General features: G+C 34.9%; 1 long non-coding RNA gene across 1 annotated transcript in view; it reads right to left on the reverse strand.

The window, feature by feature from the left end:
- Window positions 1-5,580: 5,580 nt before the first annotated feature.
- The window catches only part of LOC113926270, a 44,497-nt gene continuing 33,170 nt past the window's right edge, over window positions 5,581-16,907 (reverse strand). The window contains exons 2-3 of the long non-coding RNA XR_003521258.2: window positions 10,430-10,561; window positions 5,581-5,773 (exon numbers count right to left, since the gene is read on the reverse strand). This is a non-coding gene — a long non-coding RNA (uncharacterized LOC113926270). The remainder of the gene's footprint in view (window positions 5,774-10,429; window positions 10,562-16,907) is intronic.

Raw genomic sequence — 16,907 nt, forward strand, 5'->3', positions numbered from 1 at the left:
CTTTGGTCAACATCTCCCAGTTTCCCCCACCTCCCTGTCCCAGGTAACCACCATTGTATTCTATGCTTCAGTGTATTTGCCTTTTTTTTTTTTTATCCCCCGATTCCACATGTAATGAAATCATATAGTTTTCTTTCTAGGTCTGGCTTTTTTCAGTTAACAAAATGTCCTCTACTACCTTTTGTTGTATCATTATCAATGTCTAGCACTTATATTTTTATTTTCTAATTTATTAAAAAAGCAGATAAAATTCAGAGGATAAATCTAATAGCTGGACTCCTTTGATCTATTAAGTTTTCACAGGTGAAGAGGGGGATGGGGAGGACTAATTCTAGTCATATCAGTCCATTGACTTTGTTGATAGGTAAAGATTGAACGAAATACATTCATTTTGAGTTACTGGGTAGGGCTTTAAAACACAACATGCAGTAATCCTGAGTGTTCTTTAGCTGAGCAAATAATTATGTAAACAAAAATGTTCTCAATGTTATAATTCCATTGGGTTTCTCTCAAGATGAAGCTGGTGAAAATCACCATAAAACGTCAAAGAACTTTATCACTTACATGTCCGCATGTGCACCAAATACAGAAGGATCCTTCATGCCTGAAGGAGAAATAGCTAATTTTTGCCTCTCCAACTGTTTGAGTATGTTCACTCTCCTTGCAAGAACAGAATTTAGGCCAGTGAAGATGAATGTGTTTTAAACATCTCTGTGCCTGTCTGAGTATCTCATGTTATTTTATAACACACTTAGATTTCTTACAACACTCAAAACAATCTTTCCTCCTCCAACCCAGATTCTTTATAGAGGGGCCCTAACATGATTACATGCTGTCTTATTCTCATAAAGCTTCCTCTTCATTATGTATGGAACCTTTCCTTTATTGAACCTGAGTGTTTCAGACTACTCTATGGAGTTCAGGAAGAAAGTTGAAGTATGGCAAATGAAGGCTTTCAATATCCCAATTCAAAGAAAGGACTTGGCAGGACTTTCAAGAAATGTGGAAAAGGTTTTGAAAGTGAGAGACTGGGGTGGGGGTGGGGGGCATCTTTCCCAGCAACTCTGTCTCATAACACAATTTTTATAAAGACCTAATATATCTCTCCCCCCCACTTTGATGTTTGACCATGTGTTTTCTTTTCATAAAATATAGGATTCTAGAATTCAATACTTTTAAAGTCAACCCCGAGGTTAAGCCGATGTAAGTTTTTATTTATTGCTACTGATTGCAACCACAGAGCTTCTGGTGAGTGTGGGAATACAAAGTTATAGTAAGAAAGAAAAATGAAAAAGCAGCTAGTGGTAAAGAATGAGATAAAAATCAAGGACTGAGTCAAGTCTGTGGCAAGTAAAACAAAGAAACTAAATACACATGTTTATTATAAGAAGTCTCCAACACTCAAATGAGCTAATATATAGCAATATTTAGAAATGCATTTAATAAATGCAGTATTCTATTTATAGGATAGACTTAGAACTATTTGAAATGGCACTATAAGTTTGGTTTATAAATTACTTGAATTGCTACTAATGTTGAAACAGAAAAAAGATTTGAGAGCTGTCAACATGATAGAGCTGCAAAACATGGAATCCTAGACCATCCTAGTATCATCTTTGCATGCTAGTTCAATGACAATCATAGTACTTGAATAATTTTGAAACTTCGAGACTTCAGAAGTTTATACACCATACCCTATATTAATCTGATACTTTGAGAAATTATATTTCTATTCTTTATCTAGTTTGCTCATAGGAACCCATCCTAGACAGATAACAAATGTGGGTCTTTACAAATACCAAGTCTATTCCCACAGAATGAAGTCTTACTCCATTTATGACATTTAAAATAGAGTCACTCATAGTCCAATACATATATATGTCCTATATATATGTCCTATATATATATATACATATATATAGTTTATGTTAAAGGCAACACTGCAATTCAGATAAATGAATAAGTGGATATGAGTGATTCTAGATATCCATATTGAATAAGTGATTCTAGATATCCATATTGAAAAAATGTATAAGGGCCCCTATATCATTTTATACATAAAAATTAATTCCACATGAATCAAAGGTTTAAATGTCAACAAAATTAGAGCTACTGAAAGAAAAGATAGATGAACATCCAGTGACTTGTGAGTAGGCAAAAACTTCCTAAGTCAGACCTGGAAAGACTAACCATCATTAAGCAATGGAAAAGGCAACTTATACAGCTGGAGAGGATATTTTTTTCCCTCACTATTTCTGACAAAGCACTCTGTGTGTTTAGAACACACATGTATGTATGCTCCTACACCATAAACTAAAAAATCCAAACAAAGAGATGACCCAATGAAAAATGGCAAAAAAGCAGGGTAGGGGTTGGGAGATATCCAAATTGTCAATGACCATAAAAGGGGCTTAATTTCATTATAAAATGCAAATTATACCTCAGTGAGATTATAATACACCTATCAGAACACTTAAAAAATAGGGGCACCTGTGTGGCTCAGTTGTTAAGCGTCTGCCTTCAGCTGGGGTCATGATCCCAGGGTCCTGGGATCGAGCCCTGTATCGGGCTCCCTGCTTGGTGGGAGACCTGCCTCTCCCACTCCCCGTTTGTGTTCCTGCTCTAGCTCACTATCTCTGTCAGATAAATATTTTTTTTAAAAAAGGAATACTTAAAGAATAGACCAAATTAGAAATATTATGCAACAATGTGACAGGAATATATTGCCAGTAGGCAGGTAACTAGTGCAATTTTAGCAAACTCTGACAACATCTACCAAACAAAATGTGTTCAATGTGACCCAACAATTCTATTCCTAGACACTAGATTATATTCTATCATTTTCAATATTCAATTGTTTGTGATTTATGAAAGTAGCAATTTCACATGATTCATATACTCAAAATGTTTCTGTACACTCACCAAGTGTTACTTTTAGATTGTTTTAGGTAGAAGTATTCAGAGTAGACCCATGTTGGAACCTAATCAAATGCTCAAAAGAATAGAGTGATCTATTCATACAGTTGACTATTATAAAACAATGAGAATATGGTCTACAACTATACAGATGAATCAAAGATATTTTGATAAGAACTCAGTGAGAAGGACATACAGTAGAATTTTGGTTTTATAAAGTACAAAAACAGTCAAAACTAATCTATAATCATAAGGAGTCTATAGACTGATTACCGTTGTTTAGGTTAGTAACTGAAGAAGTTCACTAGAGCACTGCTGGTGTGCGGGGAATGATGTTTTTGTTTGTTTGTCTCTTATGAATAAATAAAATCTTAAAACAAACAGGGGGGGCAGGCTCCCCGCTGAGCCGGGAGCCCGATGTGGGGCTCGATCCCAGGACTCTGGGATCATGACCTGAGCGGAAGGCAGATACTTAACTATCTGAGCCACCCAGGTGCCGGGGAATGATCTGTTCTTTGATCCGGTGCTTAGTTCACTGTTTGTGAAGATTCCATGAGCTGTACATTTTTAGGTGCAAATTTTAATGTGAATATTTCAGTAATTTTAAAAAATACTCAAAGTATTTTGAGTGCATTTGTAAAATAGGACACAGTTTTACCCAAGGTGGTGCTAGATGCTGCAGAAATTATGGAGTATTCTAAAAGTAATAACTCAGCAATGCCAGGTTGGCAAGAAAGACTCTCCTATACTGTTCGCTATGGTTGTGACCTAAGTTTATATGTGAAGATGGTCACATTAGATATTTGCAAATGCAAAGTGCAGGAACAATTATGTAGAGCAGAAGTAATTCAAAGGTGCTCATTAACTTCAGCATTATGGTTTCCTTTATCCAATAAATGTTTTTTAAAATCACTTCACATCTTGTAAAGTGCTTTTATAATATCAGTCACCAGCCAATAATGGCCTCTATTACTGCTATGTATGCACCTAATGTAATTTTGGATCATTTTTTTTCCATTCCTGTTCATCAGTTTTTACCTATTGGCTTTGATAACTTTGGTGATGTTTAAGAACATTTAATATCTCAATTGTAAAAAAGAGTCCATTTTTATTTCCTTACATGCATACAAATTAAAATCATTTCAGTTTATTTGATCTAAACTTCTTTGATGGTTATGAAACATTTTTAGGTGTGTGTGTGTATATATATATATAAAGATATATTCATATCTTTTGGTTAACAAATTAGCTTTATTTAGGCACAGCTGTGTTGTTGGATAACTGTTGTTTCTTCCTCAATGAAATTTAGGGTTATTTTTCTCACGAATATAGTAAAACACTTCTTGCAGATAAGAGAACACTGCTGCAATGTGTCTGTAAGACAAGGTAGACCTCAGAACACTACCAGAAATTTTAAAACTACAAATTGATTTAAAATAATTATTAGGCTTTAAAAGAGAATTAAGTTCTCTGTTAAGATGCAGCTACAAATGTCATCTACGCTTGTACATGAGATTCAGAACTCAAGAATCTATGGTTGGAATTAGTTTATATTTGAAAATGGATGGCAATACAAGATAATGATGATAATAACTCACCTTTGTACAGCAGCTTATTGATTTGGAAGCTGAGTCTGAGAAAGCAAAGTAATTTATCCAAGATCATAAATTTAGCATATAGCAGAGCTGGGGCTAAAGAACAAATTTCAGAAGTGTTTGCTTAGTATACTTTCCACTATTTTAGGGCTCCATTTCCAAGACAAATTGGCCAAAATATTTAACTTGGATGAAAGAAAAAAATGTAAGTCAGGGATAGTTTGCTTAAAGAGGAGAAATTATACACCTAACAAGAGTCAGCTTATAAGAATTCTATATAACAGTAAGAGACCTGTAAAACTAGGGAAGGTAACATGAGAACTTGTGTCATTGACACATAGGTTTGTGCCTGGACTTGCTCTTGGGTCATGTCCTTTGGACCCCACGTCCCACATAAACCAGAGAAACACAGGCTATTCTTAGGGAAACTTGGCACATTAGTCATACTCTCTAAGCCAGCTGGAATGAGAGGGAAACAGCAGGAAAAAATTAAGTGAGAAGCCTTATGGGGCAATCACAACCACTTAAATTTTATAATTTCAGGGCCTCTAGAGCAGCTTATTAAGTGCACATTAATAGGTAATATTAAGACTTAGGGTGCCTGGGTGGCTCAGTCGTTAAGCGTCTGCTTTCGGCTCAGGTCATGATCCCAGGGTCCTGGGATTGAATCCCACACCTGGCTCCCTGCTCCACAGGAAGCCTGCTTCTCCCTCTCCCACTCCCCCTGCTGTGTTCCTGCTCTCACTCTCTGTCAAATAAATAAATAAAATCTTAAAAAAAAAAAAAAAAAAAGACTTATATGGCATATATGCCATTCCTTTCATTTTAAAGACTGACCTTTAAAGACACTTAGGCATAGGAGATTAGCGAATATATCTAGATCTAATTTATACCCAAATTGACAGATATCTACCATCCCTATCTTGTCTATTTCTATATCTGAATCAACTTAGATATTTAAATAAGGATTTGAATATTCAAAGTGCTCACATGTGTAGAAAGTATTATATTTTAGTTTTTATTACATCAAACTCCATCTGATTCTCTGAGAGAATCAGAGAATCCTCAGCCCTCTGAGATGGTTGGAAGTTCAGTCTCGGACACTTAGGATCCTGCAGCTCTTACACAGGGCACAATCTCCAGTGCCACTCCCATCCCAACTGGGTCTTCAGTCTATGCCAACTCCTGGTTGCTGGTTCCATTCTCTGGGCACTCTGAAGTTTGAAGATGATGGCGGTGGTGGTTGGAGCTTAGGCTGGCTTCTGAAGGAGAGCAATCTCAAGGTTTAATAGGCCCTAAGTGTTTTTTGTTTTGTTGTTTTAAATAATGTTAGTCACCTAGTTCCTTGGCTACCTCTATATTTTACAGCATAACTAGTATATGCCCATTTTTGTGTATAAAGTTTTTAAAAGCAGGCTAAAGATTCTTAATAGTTCACCCATTTATACCTAAATATAACTTTTAAAGCTATAAAATTGACAGTGCTCACTTAGTAACCAGACATCAGACTTCCATCCTTGAAACTTCCTTAATTTATGTAGTTTAAAAGGACTCATGTTTTCACAGAACACCCTTCTAAGTAGGAGGTTATAGCAAGAGAGGGACTGAGGTTAAAGTAACAGGAGTAGGCAGAGTGTTCTTTAGGTTCTGCTTAAATTTACTAACTCCCCCTTTAAATATTAAATTTAACAATTCATTTAACAATTATGTTTCAATACATATGTTTTTTGAACAAATGCCTAGGTTTAGGGAATTCTATGGGTTTCTTCCTAATCAAAAATGAAAATGAGATTGAAATGGTAGTACATATTTAGTGACTTTCAAAGTTTAAAATATTTCTTCCTGAGGGAATTTATTAATTAAGGTCAAGGTTTTGGGTGATTTTTTTTATTGCAGTTTCATGAATTTTGGGGTGCAGTTTTAGGATCCATTCAAAAGATATCTGCCAACCTAATGCAAGGTGCCTTCCATATCAAAACAAGAAGGCCATGAAATGTGTATATAGTGTTATAATTTATAGTTGGTATTTGGTTTATTCATGCTCTCCAAAGAAATCCCATTGTGGTAATTCTTGATAAACAGACAATGAAGCTATATAATGCAACTGATTTCTCAAGGTAAGAATTTGAGATAAATAAGTCTTATGGAATTCAAGTTTCATTAATTTTAATATCGTGAAATGGTGATTTACAAGTTTAATGAAAAGATATTTCACCATAAAACAAAGGTAATTTAAAAGCTACTTTTTCCAAAAAATAAAAAAGCTACAATTGCTATCTTTCTTATTACACGTAGCAGTGAAAAACTATCTAAAGATCTATATTATGTGAAGGTAACAGTTACTACTTTTAGGCCACTAAATATTAGTTAATAGTGAGAACTGCCAGTTAATGTGTTTAGTTCCAACTGTATAAATGGTTATAACTTTGTGGATTTAAGTCTATATTAACATCCAAGTAGGTTTAAAATTTGAGGTTCTTCACTTAGATTAACTTCCGGCCAAAATCCATTTTCACTGTCATGTGAATGCTAATAAACTGATAACATGTGTTATCATTTTCATCACAAATAGCTGTATTTGAAACTGAATTTTTTTAATCATTCAGGAGGAGTTAACAATTGTCATCCTTACCTACATAGTATTATAAGTTTTAGAATCAGAGCTCTTCTTGTTTTAAGAGTTCAACTATTCCCCATCACAGAAATTCATGCTAAGCTATTTCATGCAGTCTAAAGATATCTCACATCTGTCCTCTATTTTATGGTGATTTCATTGAATCTCAAAATTTTGTCAAACACCTCATAAAGGTGTTAATACCTGAGAGTGGTAGCATTTGAAAACTTCATTAGAACACTTAGGTGAGACCACAGACACAATATAAGTGGAGTATAAAACACAGGGTAAGCCCTCAGAGACACAGGATAGTGTGACTTAGGAATGAAGACGAAGAGGCCTCTCTGAAGGAAAGAGGGTGAGCAATGATCATAAAGATCAAATTCTCATTACCTCCAAATTTTGCCTCAGGTAATTGCTTTTGAAATTATGCAATGCTTCTAGAATGATAGATTTCAAAGTATTAGATGATTATGAAGTTTTTTTTAAATGTAGAATCATTTTCTAAGAATGTATTCTGATAATATTTTAATTCTCAGTACTAGTATCAAGGACAGAAAGTTGTTCCCATATTTCCCAACAGCATTTACATAATTGCTAAGTTTTCCTTGTTAAAGTGATATATTTAAGGGACTTTTAAAACACTTTATAACTTGGGATAGAAAATGATATGAAATATTAACTGTTTTTGGTGTGTTCCTTCCATGGGCAACATTTTCTTATCAATTAAAGGGCCAGATCTATCACAGCATAGGCAGGGATATAAATGTACTTTGGAAACATAAACGTCGTCTCCCTTGGAAAGGTAGGTTTGAAGAGGATACCTTGATTCTCAGGAAAAAGATGTAAGGCAAAATTGTGTCTCTTTCCTAAAACAAATACCCTGCATCTTCCACTGAGAAGGAAGGAGTGCTAGAAAGTAGGAAAGATGGGAAATGAAGTAGAGCCAGGTTTCTGGAAATGATTTGCCTCTAGGAAGTGACTATTAGAAACCAAGAGAGCTATAACTCTGGATCCCAAGAAGGATGGCATGATGTAAAAGTGTAGAAGCCTGGATGTGGAATCAGCAAAGAAGGTACAGTGTTCTGTCCAAATGACTGTGCAGAACAGATCAATAATAGAAACAAGAAATGACTTTGTCATTTTATATGTGGCTTTGGGAGAGTTATGTTTGGACAGGTTTGGACAAGTTTCTTAGGAAACTCAAAATGTGTATATGAAGGGAGTGTTAGTATTTGAATATCACAACCTCTGGTGATTATCTCATCTTCCTCTCTTGATTCACATCACTCTTATTTCAGAATTTTTTTATATCAGTTCTCTGAATCATTTGTTTTCCTTTATAATAAAGATCTATAAATAAACCATTTTTGTCTGTTTATTGGACATTTCAGATACCAAAAAGCAAAATACTTACAAATCCTTCTCTTACAAGTACATTAAAAACCACCAATCCCAAAATTAACAGGCTAGTATTTTACTCTGTGTTTAACAGACCTATCAAAAGCTTTCTTCCATTTATCTTTTTTCTCATGTGACTGATCTTCAGCCCATACCCAGATATCTTTTAGGGTAGTCTCACTCAGTAGCTATTACTTCTAGACAAAATTTATAAAGGATGTTTTGAACACTCATGAAGAACTCAAAACTACTCTTACAGAGACCCCATGAAAGTCTAATACATGGAGCATACAATCTCTCTCCAATGAAATTTCAAATCTTTCCACCATCTAATCCTAAGTATTTTCCTACATTTTACAATGTAAATGTTCCTACAAGGAACTGCTACTGTCTCAACTGTGTTGATGGATGCAATTAAAGTACACCCATTGTCTGAACAGCAGAAATGGAAAAGGCTAGAACCTATCAAGGCAGAAATCACCAGCTGCTCTAATAGTCTACTCCAAGCCAATGAAAAAGTCATATCTAACATAGGAACAGCAAGTGCAAGCAAAGCATACTACCACTTTCTACTTCCATCTCCGTATCACCAGCACCAGTCTTGGCTTCAGAAGCTATGTCAACAGAGCAATCCAGGTAGTAACTACAAACTGATGATAGTGGAAGAACTAGTTAGAGTCCATTTGTCATATTGGAATAGCTTGTTTGTAGAAACTGTGGCTCATCCCTAATTACAGAGGATACAGAAACTAGTAAACTAGAAAAAAACATAGGTGAAAACTAGATGATCTTGGGTATGGTGATTCCTTTACAGACATAGTATCAAAGATATGATCTATAAAATAATTGATAAACTAGACCATTAAAATTAAGAACTTTTTTTTAGGTGAAAGACAATATAAAAATAGGAAAACAAGCCACAAACTGGGAGAAAATATTACTAAGAGACATCTGATTGAGGATTGTTATCCAAAATATATAAAGAGCTCTTAAAATTCAATTAGAAGATGAACACAGATTGCTGGTCTTCACTCCTGTGATTCAGAATTCTTAGGACAGCTAACAAGAAACAAAGTATTTTGACATTGTCAGGCAAGTGATGGATGCTTCCAAGACCCTTGAACCACATATATTTTAAAAGAATAATTATTTTAATCTTCTAGTATTCTGCTTTATGTGGAAATGAGAAGCTTGAAAGACCATTTTGCAGATGTATAAAAATTCATATGCATTCTGCATAAAGAGACAGCACAGACTATAAAAGGTTGTTAGACTTTGTTCTACCTGAGGTCTCTGTGGTTATGTATATTATTTCGCAACTTGAAAGAAACAGGTTATTAAGTTTGACAGAGACAAGACCAAGTCACAACAGGAAAGTTCTACTCAATTTTATCTGCCGTGCAGCCCTAGGATTAGGAGTTGAACACCTCAAATTAGAGAGCACTAATCTGGGGTCACAAATCTAAATATTACTAAAATGAGTGTTTTGATACATATGGAGCTGAGAAGTAGTTTTATGCCCAGAGAAAACGAGTCCTGTGTTTACTTCTAACTTCTGGCCTCAACTTGCTCTGATTTAGGTGTCTAAGGATCCTTCTGATCCCTACTACTAGTCAAGTCAGTAGTAAATTGATAGTCAGCTGGTTGAAAAGCTTCCAGATTTAGAAACTTAGGAGAAAAAAAAATGAGAAATCTTCACCTATCGTAAACACTAATATTCAAAACAGGTTTTCCTGTTTGAATGTGTTTTTTAAACAATATTTGCTTAAATCTTTTAATTAATTCTAAGTATTTGCTAATTGGCATATTGAGGGTTTTTCCCCCAATAATGATGAATATTATATTCTCTAGAAACACAGTGTTTAACCATTTTAACTGGACTTGCAGTTTTCTTGTGTTATACCTTTAGAAGAGATTGAAAGAGGCCAGTGAGTTGTTGGTCCATGTCTTGGCACTGGGCATTGCTGCAGTGATCAAGGTCCTTCAGCTTTTACTGCCAAAGAATGATGTAATCAGTTTTTACCATCAGCTGGCCCTGGGGGAATCCATGATGTATTTTAGTGCATTGTGGTGTCGTAAGTACACTGCTGCTAGGTACACACATTTAAAATTGGTCTAGATAATGATTGCTGGCATTCCCAGTCCTGCATGAACTGACTCTAAATAGTAGTACTAATAGAGAAAAATTGAAATCAAAATTAGATTCCATCAATCTGCCAACAGATCCCCCCACCATTTTTTGTTGTAGATGTTCATTTGCGGATCATTTGTTCTTCTGTCAAAAGCTAGAATATGATCAAGGAGTCATTAGTATTTTAGGCACATCTATGTTTCTAGAAAGTGACTTGACCAGTACTTTTGAAGAAAGCTTTAAAATGGCAGTCAGACTTCTATGCTTAATCCTGCTTATGCTGTACGTTAGTTCTACAGTCTGACCTCATGCCTGGATCTTTTTCTGCTTTTATATCTTTAAATTGAGACAACCTCCCTAAGGTTTTTCTGCTTCCAGAAATTCTACAAGTTTATAACTGACTGCAAAAATCAACATTTCAGATTATTTTTAAGGAAATAAGGCTATTAAAATATAAGCATATTAAGTTTTTTGTTTAAATTTATTAACATAACTGTGTCAATTTCAAGATCAAAGACCAAAACAATGCATCTTTTAAATTTTATTTTATTATGTTATATTAATCACCATACATTACATCATTAGTTTTTGATGTAGTGTTCCATGATTCATTATTTGCGTATAACACCCAATGCTCCGTTCAATACGTGCCCTCTTTTAATACCCATCACCAGGCTAACCTCTCCCCCCACCCCCTCCCGAACCCTCAGTTTCTCAGAGTCCATAGTCTCTCATGGTTCTTCTCCCCCCCGATTTCCCCTTTCATTTTTCCCTTCCTTTTTTTAACATATACTGTGTTATTTGTTTCAGAGGTATAGGTCTGTGATTCAACAGTCTTACACAATTCACAGTGCTCCCCTTAGCACATACCCCCCTCAGTGTCCATCACCCAGCCACCCCAACCTTCCCACCACTCCAGCAACCCTCAGTTTGTTTCCTGGGATTAAGAATTCCTCATATCAGTGAGATCAAATGATACATGTCTTTCTCTGACTTATTTTGCTTAGCACAATACCCTCCAGTTCCATCCATGTCATCACAAATGGCAAGATCTTGTTTTTTTTGATGGCTGCATAATATTCCATTGTGTATATATATACCACATCTTCTTTAACCATTCATCTGTTGATGATGAACATCTTATGCTTATTATCACATAAAGACTCATCTCCATATCAACTCAACTTTCAAATTTGTATTAGTTAAAGTTCTTTGGTCTCAAGTAACAGAAGCAACTCCCAAAACACAATGGCAGGGAATACACCTGGACCCTGTGAAGGAGCTGAACCAGAGCCTGGACAGCCCTCAGGAGACCTGTGGCAGTCAGAGTTCATGTTCTTCTCTAAGCCCTTCTATTAGCTTTAAAGGGCACTTTTTCAGAAGAGTTCTATCCTTCCCAACTTCCTCCCATCTGAAATATTTCCCCTTGTTACACTTCAAGTGTTTTTGCTTTCTTGGCTCCTCAGAGAATTTCTATTACATATTTACTATATGAGTATACATATTCATTATGTACCTATTGTGCCCATCTCACTGTGAACTTAAGCTCTCAGAAGACATAAGTCATAACTGTTAGGTTTATTGTTTCCCAAGCAGCTAGTACCAAGGTAAAGTAGGTTCTGCTGGATGGATAGGGCCACATGGTCTCTTTCATCTTTATTCTTCTCTGCAGTGTCAGCTCCTTCCCCTCCCCTATGTACAGGCCTCCTTCCCTGTTTCTTCGTAGATATGGTTGTCATTCTGACCATTGATCATCTACCTGTCAATCTTAATTCCAAATGCCACCTCTGAGATCATCACTATATAATAGAATGTAAGCGTCAAAAGTGCCCCATCTGGCTTCATTTAAATCACTAATTAAAAATTTAAAAAAAGTTCTCAGGGCATAGTAAGGGAGAGATGCCAAGATTAAGATAGAAGCTCTCCTTCCCCACCAATAAAAGCATAGTCTCAAGCAGGGAGAAGAGGATCACCAAAGAACACGGACATATCAAGGAAACATTTTTTTAGTTCCTACTATATTTTTAGATCCTTTAAAATATCATCACAAAAAGGGTATCAAAGTTCCTACCCTACAACTTATATTCTTTAAAGTTAAGCTCTACATTAGACATAGAAAAAATAGTTTTTTTCTAGTATCTAATTATGATTTCTATCCTTTGGAAGACTTTGATTTATGAAGGCCAAATTCCTTGATAAGGCATACCAACTCTAAAAATATTTATGAAAAGTATACATATACCTATATGAGCTATGTGAAAATATATTAATGAAAAATTATATGAAGTCTTTGAAGTCTTCAAAAAAATAAATCATTGATGTTTCTATAAGTTTCTTGGGTGTCATGTATGTAATAAAGAAAACTTAGAAGATAAACAAATATGATGGTTACCTAGGTGGGTCAGAGAATGAGGTAAAAAAGGTGAGGAATAGAAGCTAGTTTCGTTCTGTTTTTTTGAAAAGTATAGCTTTTTGTATAAGTAGGAATTACTTGACAAAGAGTTGACTGATTTTTCACTAGAAGAGAGGCCTAGTACATTAAGGTTAGAAACAGCATTTGTGGTCTTAAGTTTATTAGAAATAATTTTTGTTTGCTAGACAAATCAAGCATTGTTTCTATGGATTATGTAACTAAGGAAACTGCCTAGTTGAAAGCAAGTTCTAGTTATGTTTGCTGCAAGAATAAGCAGTAATAGAGACCACTAACAAAACAAATGCATTGATTTTGCATTTCTTCCTATATTATCACAGTGTTATTCATGGTCTTTAAATGCTTTTCCTCTAGCTAATACAGCCACAGTCCATAAGTCAGTCCTCCTTTTACTCTTTTAGAGCCAGTTAGCATAAGAAAGTTAGCCTTGTTTCAATTTTTTTTTTCTCTCATGGAAGATTTCCCCATGACCTATCTCTTGGCATAAGAACCAGGAGATATATTAATGACATATCAATAACAACAAAAACTAAAGGAAGTTAGACATTTTGAAAGAGATGGAGAAATATATGTAGGCAACTTGGGGCAAAGTAGAGCATTAACAAAACTGAAAATTTTGACATCTTCACATATCTACTGCAGATGGACAAATTTGCAACAACATGGATGAACCTGGAGAGCATTATGCTAAGTGAAATAAATCAGACACAGAAAGGAATAACTGCATAATAACATTTATAGGTGGGATCTGAAAGAGTCAAATACGTAGAAACAGAACAATGAGTACCAGGGGTGGGGAGGTAGAGGAATGAAGATATGTTGGTCAAATGTTCAAAGTGGCAGTTATATAGAATAAGTCTAAAGACCTAATGTACAGCTTGATGACTAAAGTTAGAAATACTGTATTAAACACTGGAAATTTGGTAAGAGTAGACTTCAGGTGCTCTCATCACAGACATACACAAAAATGGTAATTATATGATTGGTATATTAATTAGCTTGCCTGTAGTTATTTTACTGTGTGTATATCAAGTCAAGTTGTATATCTTAAATATATACACATTAAAAAAATTACATAGAAGGTAAATTTAAGAGAAATATAAGATTGCCTTTCTCTATGCTATAAAAGAAAAAGTCAAGGAGGGCACATGGGTGGCTCAGTCCATTGAGCATACAACTCGATTTCCTTCAGGTCATGATCTCAGGGTCATGAGATGAAACCCTGCATTGAGCTCCTCACTCAGCATGAGTCTACTTGAGATTCTTCCTCTTCATCTGGAAGCCCTTCTAATATAGGAATCTCATTATAATGATATCATAACTAAACTCTACTATAGGAGTATACTCTTACTAAAAAATAAAAAAAATGGTAGTTTGATAAGAGTTACAACATTGGAAGACATCCAATGAGGGGGGGTGCAAAATGTTCTAAAAATGTGTTAAATCACTGGAAGTTAGAAAACCTGAATGTTAACACTTGTTCTACTATATACTAGCTGTGTGATAATGTGCACATAGGGTGACCAGGGAGGAGGAAACTTGGTTGCTAGTCTTTAACAAGAGATAATAATGACTCCCTTTTTACCTTACAGTGTTGTTAGGACCAGGTATCATAATGGACATAAAAATTCATAAAACCATTTATCCTTTAAGTATTAAGATAAGCTCAACTATGTTGTACAACTACAGTCATAAACATTTTCCAAAGACATTTAGTGAAGGTATTTGCCACAAGGATCTAAAATAAGAATATGATCCATTCCTGTGTTGTGAAGGTTTCTATAGTGTAGACTGCCAAGACTATATCACTGTAACAATCATGTGTGGTTGGAGAAACACCCCCCCGCCCAACAAGCATCTTTAGGACTGAGAAAAGTTTTGAAAGAAACTTTCAGCTACCATCTGAATTATACAAATGTTAACATTTTCACACATTTGCTTCACAGCTTAGGATTTCTAGAGAAATATGAAGTCAAAGCCTCCCTCCCTCCTCATGGATAACTATTCTCTTGAAATTGTGTTTTCCATTTCATGATGAGTTTTCCTAAAAATGAGTGTGTGCATCTGTGAATAACACAGTATTTGATGTGATTTTTTTAAAAAAATATGAAAGTTTCTGTAGCAATTATCTATGGGCAACTCATATTTTCAACCATCTATGCTCTCGCCTTTTCACAACTGCTTGGGGGCCTGGGAAATATTTCCCAGAATCCCTACCAACCATGTTGTGTGTTAGTGTCTTTCTGTAAAGCAACTTATAGATCACATTATAGTAAAAATTTTAATTCCTTATAAGATTAATTTGGTGATATTAGGTTTGGAGAGAATAAAGACATGTGTGATCAGGTTATTAAAAAAATCTTAGTGTTTCTCAAATCATATGACCACTGTGTTTACTTATAGGGTCTAACCTGTGTGGCATATGGCAATTAAATAGACTTAACTGAAATTAGATACCATTGTCTTTCCATTTCTGCCACTTACTGTCAACTCTAAATTCCCTTCTAGGGGTCGGTGGGTGGGTGTGTGGGTGGGTGTGTGGGTGTGTGTGTGTGTGTTGATACTCTGCTACTAAAATGAAACAATTTTTACATGTCAAATTATATGGGAAGAATCTGTAAAAGGGATGCAGATAGTTTAAAAAGTGTGCCCCATGTTGTCATCAAAATATTAATATTAAAGTCTTTTCCAACCCTACCCAGTATCTACCCATTTATAAGAGCAGAAAGTCTAAGCACTTCTTCTCAGTCATGTATAGGTTTAGAGACACAAAAATATGTATCGTCCATTCCTGTTTCATTTCAAAGGAAAAAGTCAAATAGGTTGTAGGTTGTTTTATTTGAGGTATAACTGACACATTAGTCTCAGGTGTATAACATAACGAATTGACATTTGTATATATTGCCAAATGGTCACCACAATAAGACTAGTTGCTATTTGTCACCTTACAAAATTATGAATATTCCCCATGCTGTATATTAGATCCCCATGCCTTGTTTTATAATTGGAAGTTTGTACTTAATCCTGTTCATCCAGTTTACCCCCAAACTCTACTCCCCTCTAGCAACCACTAATCTGTTCTGTGAGTTTAGATTCTCTTGTTACTTTTTAGATTCCACATATAAGTGAAATCATGCTGTACATATGTCTTTCTCCAACTTAGCACAGTACTGAAGTTCCATCCATGTTGTCACAAAGGCAAGATTTTTTTATGGCTGAGTAGTATTTTATGTGTGCACACACACACACAGATGTGATATTTAGATGTTCTCAATTGTGTTCTATTAGGGGAATATGAATGTATCCAATTAAAAATAGTAATCCTAAATAATTCTACAATTCAAGATGTTTCAAAATACATTACCAAAATTAATTCTAGTGTATTATTTGAACTTTCACTGTTTAGTTTGTTCAATTTAACCTGCTTTTCTGGATTAAAATTGTATGCCTTGCTGCTTGCAAGCATTGTTTTTAATCAATTAGCTATAAGCCTCATAGGATTATTTTTTCTGGCCCTATTAATATTTTGATTAGAATTTTATAAAAATTGATTTTGAAAATACAATAAAATAGTGGACTCAAATTTAAAATCTTTGCTGTACACCTAGGTTGATCTTGAAAGTAACAGTACAAAGGCCCATGCATTTCTAAAACCCATTTGATGGGGGGGGCAGAATCCTTAGGCAAATTTTGTTTTCAACATTAACCTTCACAAAAATGCTTTGTAGTTTAGTTATTATGTTTATATCTAATATTTTTAATCTTGAGAACTATTTTAATTTCTATTGGTAGGATATTACAGTTTTTAAGTTATGAATT

The sequence above is a fragment of the Zalophus californianus genome, chromosome 7, assembly GCF_009762305.2.
Source record: "Zalophus californianus isolate mZalCal1 chromosome 7, mZalCal1.pri.v2, whole genome shotgun sequence".
NCBI classification, from domain to species: domain Eukaryota; kingdom Metazoa; phylum Chordata; class Mammalia; order Carnivora; family Otariidae; genus Zalophus; species Zalophus californianus.